Source organism: Microtus ochrogaster, unplaced genomic scaffold (assembly GCF_000317375.1).
Source record: "Microtus ochrogaster isolate Prairie Vole_2 unplaced genomic scaffold, MicOch1.0 UNK82, whole genome shotgun sequence".
NCBI classification, from domain to species: domain Eukaryota; kingdom Metazoa; phylum Chordata; class Mammalia; order Rodentia; family Cricetidae; genus Microtus; species Microtus ochrogaster.
Genome location: NW_004949180.1, coordinates 1441363 through 1456220, shown reverse-complemented (window position 1 = coordinate 1456220; position 14858 = coordinate 1441363). Strand labels below are relative to the sequence as shown.

The 14858-nt window shown below is 46.0% G+C and overlaps 1 protein-coding gene and 1 non-coding gene across 3 annotated transcripts in view; both read left to right on the top strand.

The window, feature by feature from the left end:
* The window catches only part of Sash1 (SAM and SH3 domain containing 1), a 175069-nt gene that overhangs the window by 58056 nt on the left and 102155 nt on the right, over nt 1-14858 (top strand). The window lies entirely within an intron of this gene.
* LOC113455670 lies at nt 11187-11325 on the top strand. Its single transcript, XR_003376665.1, has one exon. It is a non-coding gene; the product is annotated as a small nucleolar RNA SNORA36 family (small nucleolar RNA).

The window sequence follows — 14858 nt, the reverse complement described above, 5'->3', positions numbered from 1 at the left end:
TGTGAGCGAGTGTGTGTGTATCTGTGTGTGTGTGTGTGTGTGAGAGCGAGTGTGTGGGGGGATGGGGTAGTGGTGTGGTGTGTGTGTATGTGTGTGTGTGAGCGAGTGTGTGGGGGTATGGGGTAGTGGTGTGGTGTGTGTGAGCGAGTGTGTAGTGAATATGAGCTGTGAGCAGATACAGGTAGACTGGAGGAAGTATTCTAAAGAGAAGGAAAGCAGGAAAGGAGGAGAGTAGAGAGGATCCCTTGTTCCCATCTTGACTCCCTTTCCCCCATTATTACGGGTTGAGAGGTCTGGGGGGAGGCAGGACGCCCTTCTATTTCCAGGGCTCTACTCTCTCTGGTTACAGCCTGGCTGAGGGAGACGTTTACGAGGGCAGCCTATCCGTCGGTGTCCCCTCCTCTCATCCGTTCTCAGCACACTCTTGGTGCCTACAGCTCTTCATCCTCGTCCCTCCAGGTTCATTCCTCTGTCTTACACTTGCCTCTCTAGCCACTGAGTCCGCTGCCTTCTCCTTCATGGGTCAAGTGCAAACAGCCTCCAGACCTGGCTCCCGCTGTCCTTCTTCATCTACTCTAGAAGCTTGTACCGTTTTTGTTTTTCACATAGGTCCCCATCTCCATCTCACTACAGAAACTCGCTCTACTTAGTGACCAAGTTCTGTATCCAGCACAGTTTGAGGAAGACTGGGCCTTGTGACTTACACTGACATTGCGACTATCACTTTTGCTGACTTTACTCGGTGTGTAAAAGAAAATAAGAACAGACGACAGAAAGAGAAAAGAAACCAGACATCAACAATGTACTCTTAAGATCCCCATCTCGTTTAGGGTTGCGAGAAGCTTCCATGGGGCACCGCGGAGATATTTTTCTCTGATAAAGAGGTGCCTTACAGCCAGGTCCTCTAGTGGGACAGTGACAGGGACAAAAAGGACAGGACTGTAGATCACTCCAGCGGGGTCTCTCTTCTCATTTCCAGGTGCACATCACCTGGCCTGCCCTAAGGAGGTGAAAGTGTTGAGTGAACACTGCCTTCCTTTGACTCCAATTTGACTTTCTTCAGCAGCCTGTTTGTTTTCCTGCTTATTAGTTTTGGCCAGATGAGCTTCAAAGCACGCTCCTGAAAGACTTCATTAAGGGACCTGGTGTGAGCCATCCAGATAGGAGGAAAGCCTGCTTCTGAACGGCAAGAGATAAGAAAGGAGTCATTTGGCATTTGCTGAGTGCTGATGTAATTCTTGCATTATGTTAAACAGTGCCGCTGTTTGCATACAGATTCCTAAGGTCCCTGCTTGAACCACTCTTCTGTGTGGCTGCTCCCAGCTGAGGCAGCTCACAGATGCTCCAAGGACTTGATGGACACTAAGAAAGATGGCTTAGGCATCCAGGCCAGTAAGGGAGAGAACAGTGGGCTCTGAGCCAGGAAGTGTCCTGGACAGCATGGAGCTGGAGTGTGGTAGTGGAGGGGATGGGGGCGCAGTCTAGAAGGTGTTGACCACAGTAGGGGTAGAAAGGAGGGGAATTCTTTGGTTGAGTTTATTTCTTCTTCTCCTCAACATTCCCTCTCCCATGAGCATCATACCACCAAGCTGCTCCCCAACCCCATCATCTCCAATTTTAAGTGCTTTTTAACTGCAATACAAAGATTAGCACCTCCCTCCTTCAGAGTTCTCTTCCTTCCCACCTGAAGCCCTTTCCTCTGGCAAGGCAACTTCTCCCTTCACCCTACTTCCAGCCCTGGCAACCACCCTGCTTCCCTTGCTCCAGATGCCACATCCAAATGAAATTCTGCAGTATTTTATCCACCTCTGATTGACTTATTTCACTTAGCGCAATGTCTTCAGTGTTCATTCATGTTGGAGCATCTGTCACATTTTCCTTCTTAAAAAATATTTTATTAAAAAATATTTTTAGGGCGCAGGAGAGTGGTTACGAGTGCGTACTGCTTTTGCAGAGGACCCAAGTTGGGTTCCCAGCACCTACACAGCGTGCTTCACAACAGCCTATAGCTTCAGCTCCAAGGGATATGACTTCTTCTGGACTCTGATGGCTCCCAGCACTTACAAGGGCACATGCCACTCTCCATGGACGTATAAGCTTTAAGACATTAGTATTATTTGTGTTTTTATGTCTGTGGGCACATGTATGCAAGCCAACAAAAAGGGCAACTTTGTAGAGTTGGTTCTCTCTTCCTGCCATGACTCAGGCTTGCATGGAAAGTTCTTTTCCCCTCTCAGCCATCTAGCTAGCCCACAATTTCTGTTTTAAGATTTACTAATATTGAGTAATTCTATGGCGTTCATACACTGTATTTTCCCATTCAGTTAGTGACATTTATCTGCGACTGTGAGTGTGTACATCAGAGTTCCTGCATCCATTTCATTGCGGGAGGGGGCATACCCAGAATGGTTGCTTCTCATTAACTACACCCCATTCTCATACTCTTGGGAAGTGCCTGTTTGATCCCATGGAATTAGATCGGTCACCACTTTGAGGAACTTCCACGTTGTTTTCTCTAGTGGCTCTGTTATTTTGAATCTTGCCAGCAGCGCACAAACATTCCCATTTCTCCACATCTTCAATGCTTACTTTCTGCGTGTTTTGTAAGCAATACCATGGTAACAGGTATGAGTGGTATCTCATTGTGGCTTGGGGTTGCATTTTCCTGAGGCTCAGCATCTTTGGGTTGTGTGTGTGGTGTTTTTGAAAGTGTCTCTTGTAGTCCAGGTGACTTTGGGAAAGTATCTACACCTGTGTTTTCCCCCTTTGAGAAGTGGGTTGGTTATTTTGTTGTTGAGTTGAGGGCATTCTTTATATATTGTGGTTATTAATCCTACATCATATTTTCTTCTGTTCCAGATTGTCATTCCCTAGGCTTGATATTGTCCTCTGAGGCACAAACTTTCATAATGCTGATGAAGTCTAGTTTTTCTTTTTTTCTTCTCTAAGGTTTTTGCTGTCATAACTCAAGAATTATTTCCATAGCTGGTATTAGGAAGCGTCCCCCTCTGTGTGGTCTTTAAGAATTTACTACCAAAATTTCTTAGTTCAGGCATTGCTTGGACAATCCAAAGTATAGTGTGTGAAGTTCTCCCTCAGGTTCTGTTATCAAGAGATTTTAAAGGTGTGTGTGTGTTTGTGTGTGTGTGTGTGTTTGTGTGTGTATACATGTCTGCTATAGTGTGTGTGCTGGCTCGTTTTATGTCAACTTGACACAAGCTATAGTCATTGGAGAGGAAATAACCTCAATTAAGAAAATTCTTCCATGACATTGGGCTATAGACAAACCCACCCTGTGTGACATTTCTTAATTAGTGATGTGCGAGGACCCAGGGCACTGTGGGTGGGACCACACCTGGACTGGTGGTCCTGGGTTCTATAAGAAAGCAGACTGAGTCAGTCATGGGGAGCAAGCCAGTAAGCCACACCCCTCCATGGCCTCTGCATCAGCTCCTGCCTCCAGGATCCTGCATCCAGGTTCCTGCCTGGCTTGAGTTTTTACCCTGGCTTTCTCCAGTGGACTGTGATTCGGGATATGAAAGCCAAGCAAACCCTTCACTCCCCAGGCTTTCTTCTGGTTGTGATGTTTCCTGACAGCAGTGGAGAAGTAACTGAGGTAGTGTACACGGGTGGAGGTCAGAGTAGTGTACCTTGGCTGTCGGTCTCCTTGCCTGCCACCTTCCTCACTGTATGTACCAGGCTGACTGGCCTATGAGCTTTTGGGGATCCCCTCTACAGGAGCACTGGGGTCACAGATGCTCACTGCTACACTGGCTTTATCTGAGTTCTGAGAATTTGAAGTCAGATTCTTGCCCGGCATGGCAAGTGCCTTACCCACTGAGCCATCTCCCCAGCCCAAAAGCTTCATTTTGAAGATGAATCCCAGATGACCCCCTCCCAGCTCCTCTTCCTGTGGCTCATCTCTGCCTCTTGGTCTTGTTATTCCAAGCCGCTCCGATGCTACATCCTCTGCTTGTCTCCGCTCGTTTCTCCAGGAGAAGAGATGCATTTCTCTTTGAATGCCCATGGCAGTTTTATTGTACACATATCATGGCGTCCGCTCTTCTGTCCTGTATATGATTTACTCTTCCTTTTCTCATCTCTCATTATAAACCCAGCGTGGCTAGTGTTAAGTCACAGCCCTGTGTTCCTCAGCCCAGATGTCACGGTCCCTTGTGTCTCAGGCTGGCTTGGGTTTTTCGGCAGCTCACCATGTCAGCTGGACATCCAGTTAGAGAGAGTGTCATAGCTAGAGGTATTAACGTGAACAGAAACACCGAGCTCAGAAATTTTATGACAGACTATTAAAGGTCAGCTTTGCTTTATTTAAAGCAGAATGCAGATAGTATGAGCTATTTGGACACTGATGGTCGATATGAGGACTTTTAACAAGTGATTTCCAAGCATTGTCCTTGGCTGCCATCACATTCAAAGCCGGATAACAGAAGACGTCCTTGTGTTTGTCATGAAGCTGAACCGCTGGAGGCAGTCATGAGGCACCTGTCAAATGACAGTGGGTCGCAAGGTGACTTGCTTTTACCACGAGCCATAAGAGAACACTCTTGGTTTGACACATATGCGCTTGCTGCCTCTGGGAATCATCATGGTGTCAGTCAGCTGGAGGCTGTCAACACACTTAGGGTAGTGAATCCTTGGGAGCCTTTGTAGAGCAGGCCTTGAGAGTGTCCACTGTGAGAAACGCTGAAATCTGAGGTACACATGTCGAAGAAGGAAGAGAAGGTCGTGGCAACAGTGTTTGCAGTACCCACTTTTCACGATTCCATGAACAAATCGTGACAGAGGACGAATAGTCTAGAATAGATGTTCTTAAAGGTGTCAGAATTGGGCCTCTTGAGGCAAGGGCCATCTCCCTTCTTATAAAGCCAGGAACCATAATTACCAGCATGATATTTCTGTCTATAGGATAGCCTTAATTATAAGGTTGCAGTTAAAGGAACATCCCACACTAAACGAAGCTGCATTTTATAAGGTGGCGGCGCAACCACATTGCTTCAGAAGTGTTCTGTCTAACAAGGGTCATAAAGAGGGCCTTACTAACAGACACGCCCAAGTTCCACAGGCTCCCCGGAGGTGCCCTGTGAAGGCTCTGCCCACAAATCCATGGAGCACTCATAAGAATGAATGGTCTCCCAGGTCAGTATTTTCTTGCTTAAGCAAATCAACGAATTCTTTTCTAGTGTGCTATCCTGCCATTCAGTCAGCCACTAAATATTGATTGGACATTTACTGTTTACCCTGAGGACTGAGAAAATTAATATAAGTTGTTCCTCCACAAAGAACCCACATAAAATAGCAAGGCACTAAATTTTTGAAATTTAACATAATGCAGTTTCACACTCAACATTAATTGAGTACTCAATCCATAAAAGGTGCTATCTTAGACTGCATGGAATAAAAATAATTCAAAAGGTAGCTGGGCAATGGTGATGCATGCCTTATATCCCAGCACTTGGGAGACAGAGGCAGGTGGATCTCTGTGAGTTCAGGGACAGCCTGATCTACTTAGAGTGTTCTGGGATAGCCGCGGCTACATAGAGCAACTCTGTCTCCAAAAGCAAAAATAAGTAAGGAAAGGGGGCTGGAGAGATGGCTCAGAGGTTAAGAGCGCCGGCTGCTCTTCCAAAGGTCCTGAGCTCAACTCCCAGCAACCACATTGTGGCTCACAACCATCCAAGATGAGATCTAGTGCCCTCTTCCAGCCTGCAGGCATATAGAACACTGTATACATAATAAATGAATACTTAAAAAATAAGTAAGGAAAGGAAGGAAGGGAGAAGGAGAAAGAAATAAAGACTAGGTATGTTAGTACACACCTTCAATTCCCACACATGGGAAGCAGAGGCAGGAGGATTTCTGTGAGTTCAAAGCTAGCCTGGTCTACATAGTGAGTTCCAAGATTATATAAAAAGATCGTGTCTCAAACCAACAAACAAAACCAACCAACCAATCAGTTATTTAATAAAAATAATGCCTTTTGAACTTGGAGTGATTATGGCTCTTCCTCTTCTCTTCTGAGATAGCATCCCCTGCGTCCTCGGCTGACTTCAGATTCTCTGTGTGGTCAAACACTTGTCCTCCCGCCTCCTCCTCCTCCCTAGTGCTAGAGTTACAGCCTGCACCACGGCACATGCTCGTATCCTGAAGTAAGAATTCTTCACACAGCACAGCTGCCCCGAGTGCTTCCAGGAACAAAGTGAAGCTTTCCTGATACTGATATAAAAAGACACAAGGGCGTGTGTGGTGCTTGGCTTAGCGATGTGGACTTCGTGCCATGGCTACTTCGATGACTATTGGATTCCCAACGCAGGAATTCTCCCCCAAACCTGATACAAGGGATGGATTACAGGAAAATTAGACTACCGAAAGAAAGGAAAAGCTGCATTTTTCAAAGGAAGCAACCCAGTGTGCCGGATTATTGCTGTGGTTTTAATAAAGGAAATCAGAGACAGGAGGCAAACAGCCTGTGAACCTGGGGTCGACGATTTCTCACCAAAGGCAGAGTTTCTTGTGTGATAGCACCTCACTATGTAGTCCAGGCTAACCGCAAACCCGTTCTTTTCTGTCTCAGCTTCCTCAGTGCTAGGATTACCAGTGTGCCCCACCACACTCTGATGTCCTGTTTCCCCGAGGGGACACGGGGAGGTTTAGGATGAGGAGGATGACATAGAGAGAATGACCGAGTTCCGGGGAAGCTGGGCCCAGCAGAGAGCCTTTGTATATTGGAAAGAGCAAAGCTGTTGGTACAATTGTGAAGGGCCCCTAAGCACAGTCAGAAGAGACGTGAAACCAGGCCACAGGGGACAAAAACACCTGTGAGAGGAATCTGAGTGGCAGTGACTTGGGCAACATGCTCATGCTGAGAGGTACTTCCTACACTTCATTGTTGCACCCTGGGCGTCTAGCCTGACTTGTGGGCATAAATGATCAACAAGAGGCAATGGGAGGTAGTGAGCATGGGAACTTGCTTAGAGCCAGTTCAGCAGGCAGGCACCCTGGGGTAGATTCCTGACCTTGCTGCCTCCTAGCTGAGTGATGTGAGCAGCTGGCTCAGTGTCTCAGGTCTCAGGTTCTCCTTGAAGTAAAAGGAGAACAGCTGGGCTTTCTGGTATATGACTCCAATCTCAGCACTGGGCTGGCTGAGATGGGAAGTTTGCAAGTTTCATGCTAGCCTGGGCTACATATTGGAGCCCTGTCTCAAAGGGAGGGAGAGGGAGGGAGAGAAAGGAGAAGAAGGAGGAAGTATTCATAATGATAATACTGATAATTATGAGAAATGACTTTTTAAACAAATGTATCCAACATACACTTATTAAACACCTATTGTGTGCTGAGCCCTGGTCTGGGAAACGGCCTACAGCTGTGAGGTAGATGAAGTGTATGCTCCCGGGAGCCACACGCCCGAGTACCAAGGTGTGCTGGTACTTCTGTTGAAGTAAAACGTCTGATAAAAGGCAGCTCCGGGGCATACAGTCCTCTGTGGTGGGGAAGGGATGGCAGGAGGAGACAGAGCTGCTTGGTCACACTGTGTCAAAAGCCAAGCAGCAGAGAGAAAGATGGACAGCTTGCCTTCCTTTTTTCTTTCAATCCAGGACCCCAACCCATGGGATGGCATTGCCCATATTTAAGGTGTACTCCTCCAGTCTGGATAATCCCTCCAGACATGCCCAGAGTCCTGTCTCCAATGACTCTGAGTCCTGTCAAGTTCACAATCAATAGTAACTCTTATAAGAACTGGAGCAGTCTCCATAAGGCTTGGAACACGGCACCAGGTTGTGCTTAGTGGGATGTAACACTGTTAGCTTCATAAGGAGGGAAATGGGAGGGCTGACCATGGTATACCTAGCGTGACTTTTAACTGAACTCACCCAATGCTTCCTTCTCGGACTCCCAAATATCTGGGACTACAGACACACGCCACTATGTCCAGCTTGGAAACTGTTTTCTTACTTTCCCCAAGACTAATTTATTTTTAAATCTGTGTGTATGTGCATGTGCTGTGTGTATGCACATGTACAACATGCGTGCCCGAGCCTGCAGAAGTCAGAAAATGCGTCAGATCCCCTGGAACTGGAGGTATTGGCCATTGTGAGCTGCCAGGCAAGTGCTGGGAGCCAAACTCGGGTCCCGAGGGAGAACATCAAGTCCTCTCAGACTGGCGAGTCATCTCTCCAGCCCCGTGTTTTCCTATTGTTATGGTGACAAATATGTAGAAGTTTCCAATGGCAGATGAATTTAGAATTCTTGAGTTCGTGCTGCTCCTAGCGTGTGTTTGGCAGCTGAAGAACTTAGGTGTTGATATTAGTCAGTGATTAGTCACACGTGTCTAGGAAGTCTCTGAAGGGACCTGGGTGCTTTGTCCTCACGTCTTCTCTTCCCTCAGTTAAGAGGCAAGCACTAGGAAGAGCCCGACTTTGCTGAAATTTGCTCGACAGACTTTTCTCCAAAGGGTCCCTATTATCTTGTCACACATCTGAGGCAGGAAGCAAAACCCATAAAGCAAAGCTTGAAGGAGTTATATTCATCAGGCACCACACAAAACTGTTCTCCCACAACAGTTGACGTTCACGATGAGTCATGACTCAGGTTTGCCTAGGAGCCTCGTGTGATCGAAGTGCTGTCTGAGGGTGCAGACGGTACAAGATAAATCCAAAAGAGGTTGGGAGCATGCTAGCGCTTGTCCCTGCAGACTTCAAGAGCTGAAAAAACAAGGGTAATCACCAGAGAGGCAGCCTGCTCTCTGTATTAAAGAAGAAGCCAGGTAGAATGTGGGCAGCCATCGGTCGCTCTGTCATTGGACAAACATCACTCCAGGGGACTACCCTCAAACCTCTTAGCTGAAGGCAATTCATTAAGCCTCCCCACTAATTCATAGGATTCCCTTTAGAAAGAGGAAGCTCTTTGAAAGAGGGAATTAGGGGCCTGCCCTCATTAATTAAAAATAAACCCTTGGTTTTTCCTGAAGCCAGGAAAGCTTTTGTGTAATTATGGCTTGGTAGGTAAAAGCAATACCACACCTAAAGCCACACCCACTGAGACACTTGGCCTAACTGCCCCCGCGAGTGTAGCCAGGCCTTAGAGAGGCTGCTTTTGTTCTTGTGTGAACCACCCGAAGCCTCTTGAGCCTGAATGTCCTGAGATGGCCACAAGTGTTGTGATTCACTGGCATATGTGTAAGTGACATCCGTATGGTTTCTTCCCCCATTCCCCCAGGAATTGTTTGTTCTTGAAAGAATCCATGAAACAGATCAAACCCCTGAAGGTTTCCCAAAACCCCTGGCGCAGAGTATAACTTCTTAAGGTTTTGTTGTTGTTGTTGCTGTTTAGGGGGTATGTAGTGTGTGAATATCCTATATCTTTTCCAGCACCACCCCACAGTCATAAGCACTTTTGGGGGGGGGGTCCTCTTTCTCAGGGAATTTACTGTGGGCCGCAGAAGGAGGCACTTGTAAGTTCTGCTCAACTGGTAGATTTTAAAAATAGCTCCTGGATTTTGCAGTGTGGAACGCCATGTGTGAGATCCCGGATGACATGTGTGCCTCGTGTCGCAAAGCCCTTCACAAGTGTCACCCAATTAACCGCATGCCCTCTGACAGGTGGCAGGGGCCCCCTCTGTGGTGTCCAGAAAGGGGCCCCTGCTTGCGTGTCACTGGCTCAGGACAGTATCTTTGTTTTTTTGGGGGGGGGTTGGGCTGTCTGAAGAGAGACATCCTTTTGGGTCTTGAGCAATTATGAAGTGAGTTTCAATGCCATACTTTGGAGAGCCTGGCATTCACCAGACAAAGCTGGCTGTTTGATTGTTCTCTTTGTGGTAGCACTTCTGAGGTCGAACCCAGGGCTTTACCCAGGCTAGGCAAGTGCTCTGCCTCTGGATTACTTCTTGTTCCAAAGTCTGTTCTTGCCTAGAGGAACAGAACACAAAGGAGAGAGCCCCTTGAAGGCTGACCCACCCTTTGACAGTGTCTGTTGGAGAGACTACAGACAATTGGGATCTTCAAGACAAGATAATGGGTTAAGATAATGCTGAGTACAGCCCATATTTAGATGGCTGTCCTTTCTTAGGACTGGTAGCAAGAAGAAGAGACTCAGGTATTAGACTGAGCAAGTATTGGATGGAATCCCTGTACCAAGAGGAGGGTTACTGAGCCATTATGAGAGCAAGGCCTTAGAAAATAAACAAGGCAGAAGGGTGGGTGCAGGCTAGGGAGCGGAGGAGGGCAGAGGCCCTGGAAGCTGAAGGAAGCCTTTTTGCATGATCATCAACCACAGGGTTCAGCACAGCAGCAAGGACTGTGCACCCAGCGTATATCAGACGCCCTCCAGAGACTCAGCCACTCTGAGCATGCATGTGTCTTGGACAAGACCTTGCTCTGTCTCAGCCATTTTTTTGGTGAACACAGGAGAATAAAACATCCCATCTGACAAACTTTTGGGGGAAACTAACTAAAAACATGAAGTGCTGGAAACAGTGTGTGGTGTCCGATACGTATTTGGTGACTACTGTTGATGACAGGCGGGAAGGGAGAAGACAGAGACTATGTTAGTTTCAGTTGCATTACAGTTACGAAACACTCGAGACAGCCAATTGATGAAGGTAAAAGGCTAATTTGGCTCATCATTTGGTCCAGAATCAGATGCCCTACTGCTTCGGGCCCCTGGCACCATACTTGGCAGGGGTCTCTTGCAGAGTCATCCATTATCTCATGAGTCTGGCATGACAGACAGCAAGAGAAGGAAACTGAGGTCTAACAGTCCCTGAGAGCGCATGTCCACAGTGAGTTGTCGGTGTCTGTGTTAGCTTCCTTTCTGTACTGTGATAAAACATTTACAATCAAGGCAATATATGGAGAGTTTATTTGGGCTTACGGTTCTAGAGGGATAAGCGTTGGGCATGGCATGGCAGCAAGGGGCAGGCGTGGTGGCAGGAACAGGGAGCAGGGCTTACACCTCATGAAGTGGGGAGAAAATAACAGTCATTGGAAATGGTACCAAGCTTTGGAACCTCAAAGTGTGGCATACTCCTTCCAGCAAGGCCAAACCTCTTAGACCCCCTAGACAGTGCCACCAGCTGGGGACCAAGTGTTTGAATACCCAAGACTAAGGTGAATATTTTTCCTTGTTCCATCCACACCACTACCTCAGGTTCCACTCCTCAAGATTCCACCCCACCCCAACGTGTTGAGTTCAGAACAGCTGAGTTCAGTTCAGAACAGCTCCCCTGTTCCTCTCATTAAACTTTGGGACATTGAAAGTGGCTAAAGGAAGTGCCTGAATAGAGAATATTCATATATGTCCTAGTCAACACCAGTAGAAAAAAATAATCCACCACTTTCCAGTAGCCCTCGTCTGGGGATCAAGTCTTTAACATAAAGACTTATGTGGCATGCCCATCCAACCCGAGACAGGCTTGATTTGTGGATGGAGATCTAGGGGTTGCCCTAGGGGGAGGCAGATGCCAAGTGAGAACCAGTGGGGCACCCTTGGTGGGTGCTTAGGTAGTACATGATCTTGTGAGGTGCACCCAGCAGGCAACCCTGAGCACCTGCTGCCATTCTTTCTGTGGTTAGAATAGCACCTGACCGCAAATCACTTTGATTTTTTTTAATGTGTACCATTTGATTGAAACTATTTAAGAGTTGTTCTTCAAGGGAACCGTTCTGTGCTTTTATTGGCAATGCCCTCCTTTCTGGTGTCCATGGTGATCTCAGGATAAGTAAGGACAAGTGGCCATTTGTGATCCCTAACAAAACCCTGGGCACATGTGGTAGGAGATATTTATAGAGCATGGTGTGGCTTCTGCCCTTCACTGAGTGTGTTTCTGTCATTGTTTTTGCTGTGTAGCATCTGCACGCTCCCTTTTTCTTGCTTTATGAATCAAATCTGCAACCATTAATTAATCTACCTCATTAATAAAGTTTAAATGAATTTAAAATTTTTCATTGATAATTATTATGTGTAACACACTGGGTTTTTTTGTACCACGAGATCTCCGCATCCCCCTTTCTATATTTTAATATTTTTAAATCCATTCAACAATATTTTTATTAGATACTTGATCTGCGCGGGTACTTGGTTAGGTCTTGAGACGATGGTGAATAACTAAACATAAGTACCCTGAAAGCTTTGTTGGCAGAAGAATGTGGTGACCCCCTGACATGGGAGAACCTGACCCAGTCCTAGGGTCCATGGAAGCCAGTGGAGGAGGGGAAGCTTTTAATTTTCTTAAGAGTTCTGTCAAAAACACACTTTAACCTCAGGACTCCAATCATGACCTTCAAGGACTTCGCCCGTCTTTGCTCAACACTGACAGTTGCTTGGTGATTCCTTCTTTTCTGATTCCACCTCCCATAGACTGCAGCCCTCACGCTAGCTCCAGAACACTTGGTGAAACCTGAGGAGGTTTACATGTTGCTCTGTGTACAGTTTATGACAAGGAACTAAAGAATCCTCCATTTCCCAAGACCACGTGTTCCCTTTAGTACATACAATAGGTGTTTGCGTGAGTGGTTTAGGGCATCTACGTGTTGAGGAACATACAGTGTATTCCGAGATGAGCTTCGGAGCACCCCGGTTTAAGATTGGACATCTAAGGTTTGTATTTCCTCACCCTGGCTGGAGTTCTGTGGCAAAGGTGAATCCTCTCCCTGGGTTCTCTTTGTCACACTGTGGGGAATGAAGGGAAACTGTTAAGTACGAATGCTTTGATTTGCAAACATTGTTTTAATTTGAAGCCAGCTTGGACGTGGTTTCTTACCACTTTAGACGTTAGGTCTTTAAGAAACAGAAAAGCAGAGGGCCTGGAGAGGTGACCCAGCAGTGAAGAGAACCTACTACTCTTTTTGAAGACCAAAGCTTGGGTCCCAGCACCCATGTCAGGCGGCTCACAACCATTTGGGACTCCAGCTTCAGAGGATCTGATGTCCTTTTCTGGCCTGTGTGGACACTCACACATGCACACCCAATTGAAAAACAGAACCTTAGCAATAAAACCTTTTGCTTTTGGTTTTCACCAGATCTGTTGGTATTGTGCAAAACCCTTTAGCACCTTGGCCCTCTAAATATGACTCTCTCTGGGTCTGCTTCCTTTCCAAATGGACCTGTGGTGTTTAGGGACACGGACAGTCTCTGCATCCTGTTTCCCAGGTATATCACTCAGTGTATTCAAACTCTCTGCTTTTATCTGCTGTGCTACAGACCTAGGAAAAACCGTGTGTGTTCTGCCCTTGGCCATCACGTCTGAATATGTTTCCTGTTTGCACTTTTCTAGAGGGTTTTATTTGTTTGCTTTTCCTGGGGGGGGGATTGCATTCTGGTAGGGGAATATTGGCATAGTGGATTGCTTACATACAGATTTTCTGTTCATGTCATAAGTATACGTTTTCTAATTACCACCCTCGTGTTGTTTAGGTGGCTGTGGTCTAACTAAGGAGGGATGAGAAAAAACTTCCAGTTTTCCTATCTATGCTGAAAAAAAAAAAAGAAAAAAAAAAGGAGACATGGATCAGACCAGCTAAGGGACAAGGAGACATGGATCAATCAGACCAGTTAAAGGAAAAGGAGACATGGATCAGACCAATTAAAAGAAAAGGGAGAAAAAGGCAAAATTCTGTGAGCAAAAGTCTTGTTTTGTCTCAGAATTTTAAATTATCCAATGCAATAAAAATAACATAGTATGAGGTGTGTGGTCTGTTTTGAGGGGAGAACTCAAGACAGGGTCTCAAGTAGCCCAGGCTGACCTCTAATTCACATGCACCTGAGGATGTCCTTGAACTTCTGACCTTCTTGATTCTATCTCCCAAGGACTAAGATTGCCACCAATTCTGCATCCTTAAATGACAAGTGTTTTACAAAGATCTGTATAGAAGGAATTAGTTATCTTACGACAAAGGCAATTAAAAATCCTTACCACAGGTCTTCAGTGTCGTGGATATGTTAGGTCCTAGTTAGCAATGTGAGATTCTAGTAGTGTGCTCATGTGTGTATGTGACTTTTGAGCCAGATGTGACATGCGATTTCTGAAAAGAATGACATGTAATTTAAATAGAGAAAATTTAAAATTTGCTCTATGGTTGTAAAAGTAGAATCTACACACTGTAGGGAGAAAATCAGAAAAGCTTAAAAGGGGATAAAAGTTACACTTAAGGTTCCTACTGCCCTTTTAACTCCAATATCACTGTGGCCTTCTGTCTCACACATATTTGTTCAGCAAATATTGAATATTTCTTGGAGTATTTGTACATGCATATTTTTATGTTTTTATTTCTGAGATTCATCTTTTAAAATTGTGAGCCTATTTCCTACGTGAAGTAAGTTCTTATTAAGTTATCAACGTGTGTGTGTGTGTGTGTGTGTGTGTGTGTGTATGAGGTACACATATTTGTTGATGTGTGATGTGTATGCATAAGTTTGTGTGTGGGCAGGAGTCAATCAATATGTAGTTCTTCTTCAATGCCCTTTATCTATTTTGAGACAGGATCTTCCATTGAACCTGGGATTCAGTGGTAGGCTAGACTAGCTGAGTCAGTGATTGACTAGACTAGCTGACCAGCAAGCCCAGGGGTCCTCCTACCGTCCCCTCCCCAGGGATGGACTTACAGACTCTCAGTGAAATACTGGGCCTTTTATTTGGGTGCTAGGGATCCAAACCTCGGGTCCTTGTGTTTTCATGGCAGGAACTTCTCCTGTGGAGCCATCGGCCAAGCTCAAGCAGTCTTTATCTATGGGCCATTTAATGTGCTATCATATGAATGGCATATCCCTTAGCTGGAAAATGTGTCATTTTTGTTTTGGGGTTTTCACAGTGCTGGGCCTCACAGGTGCTAAACATGGATTCTTATACT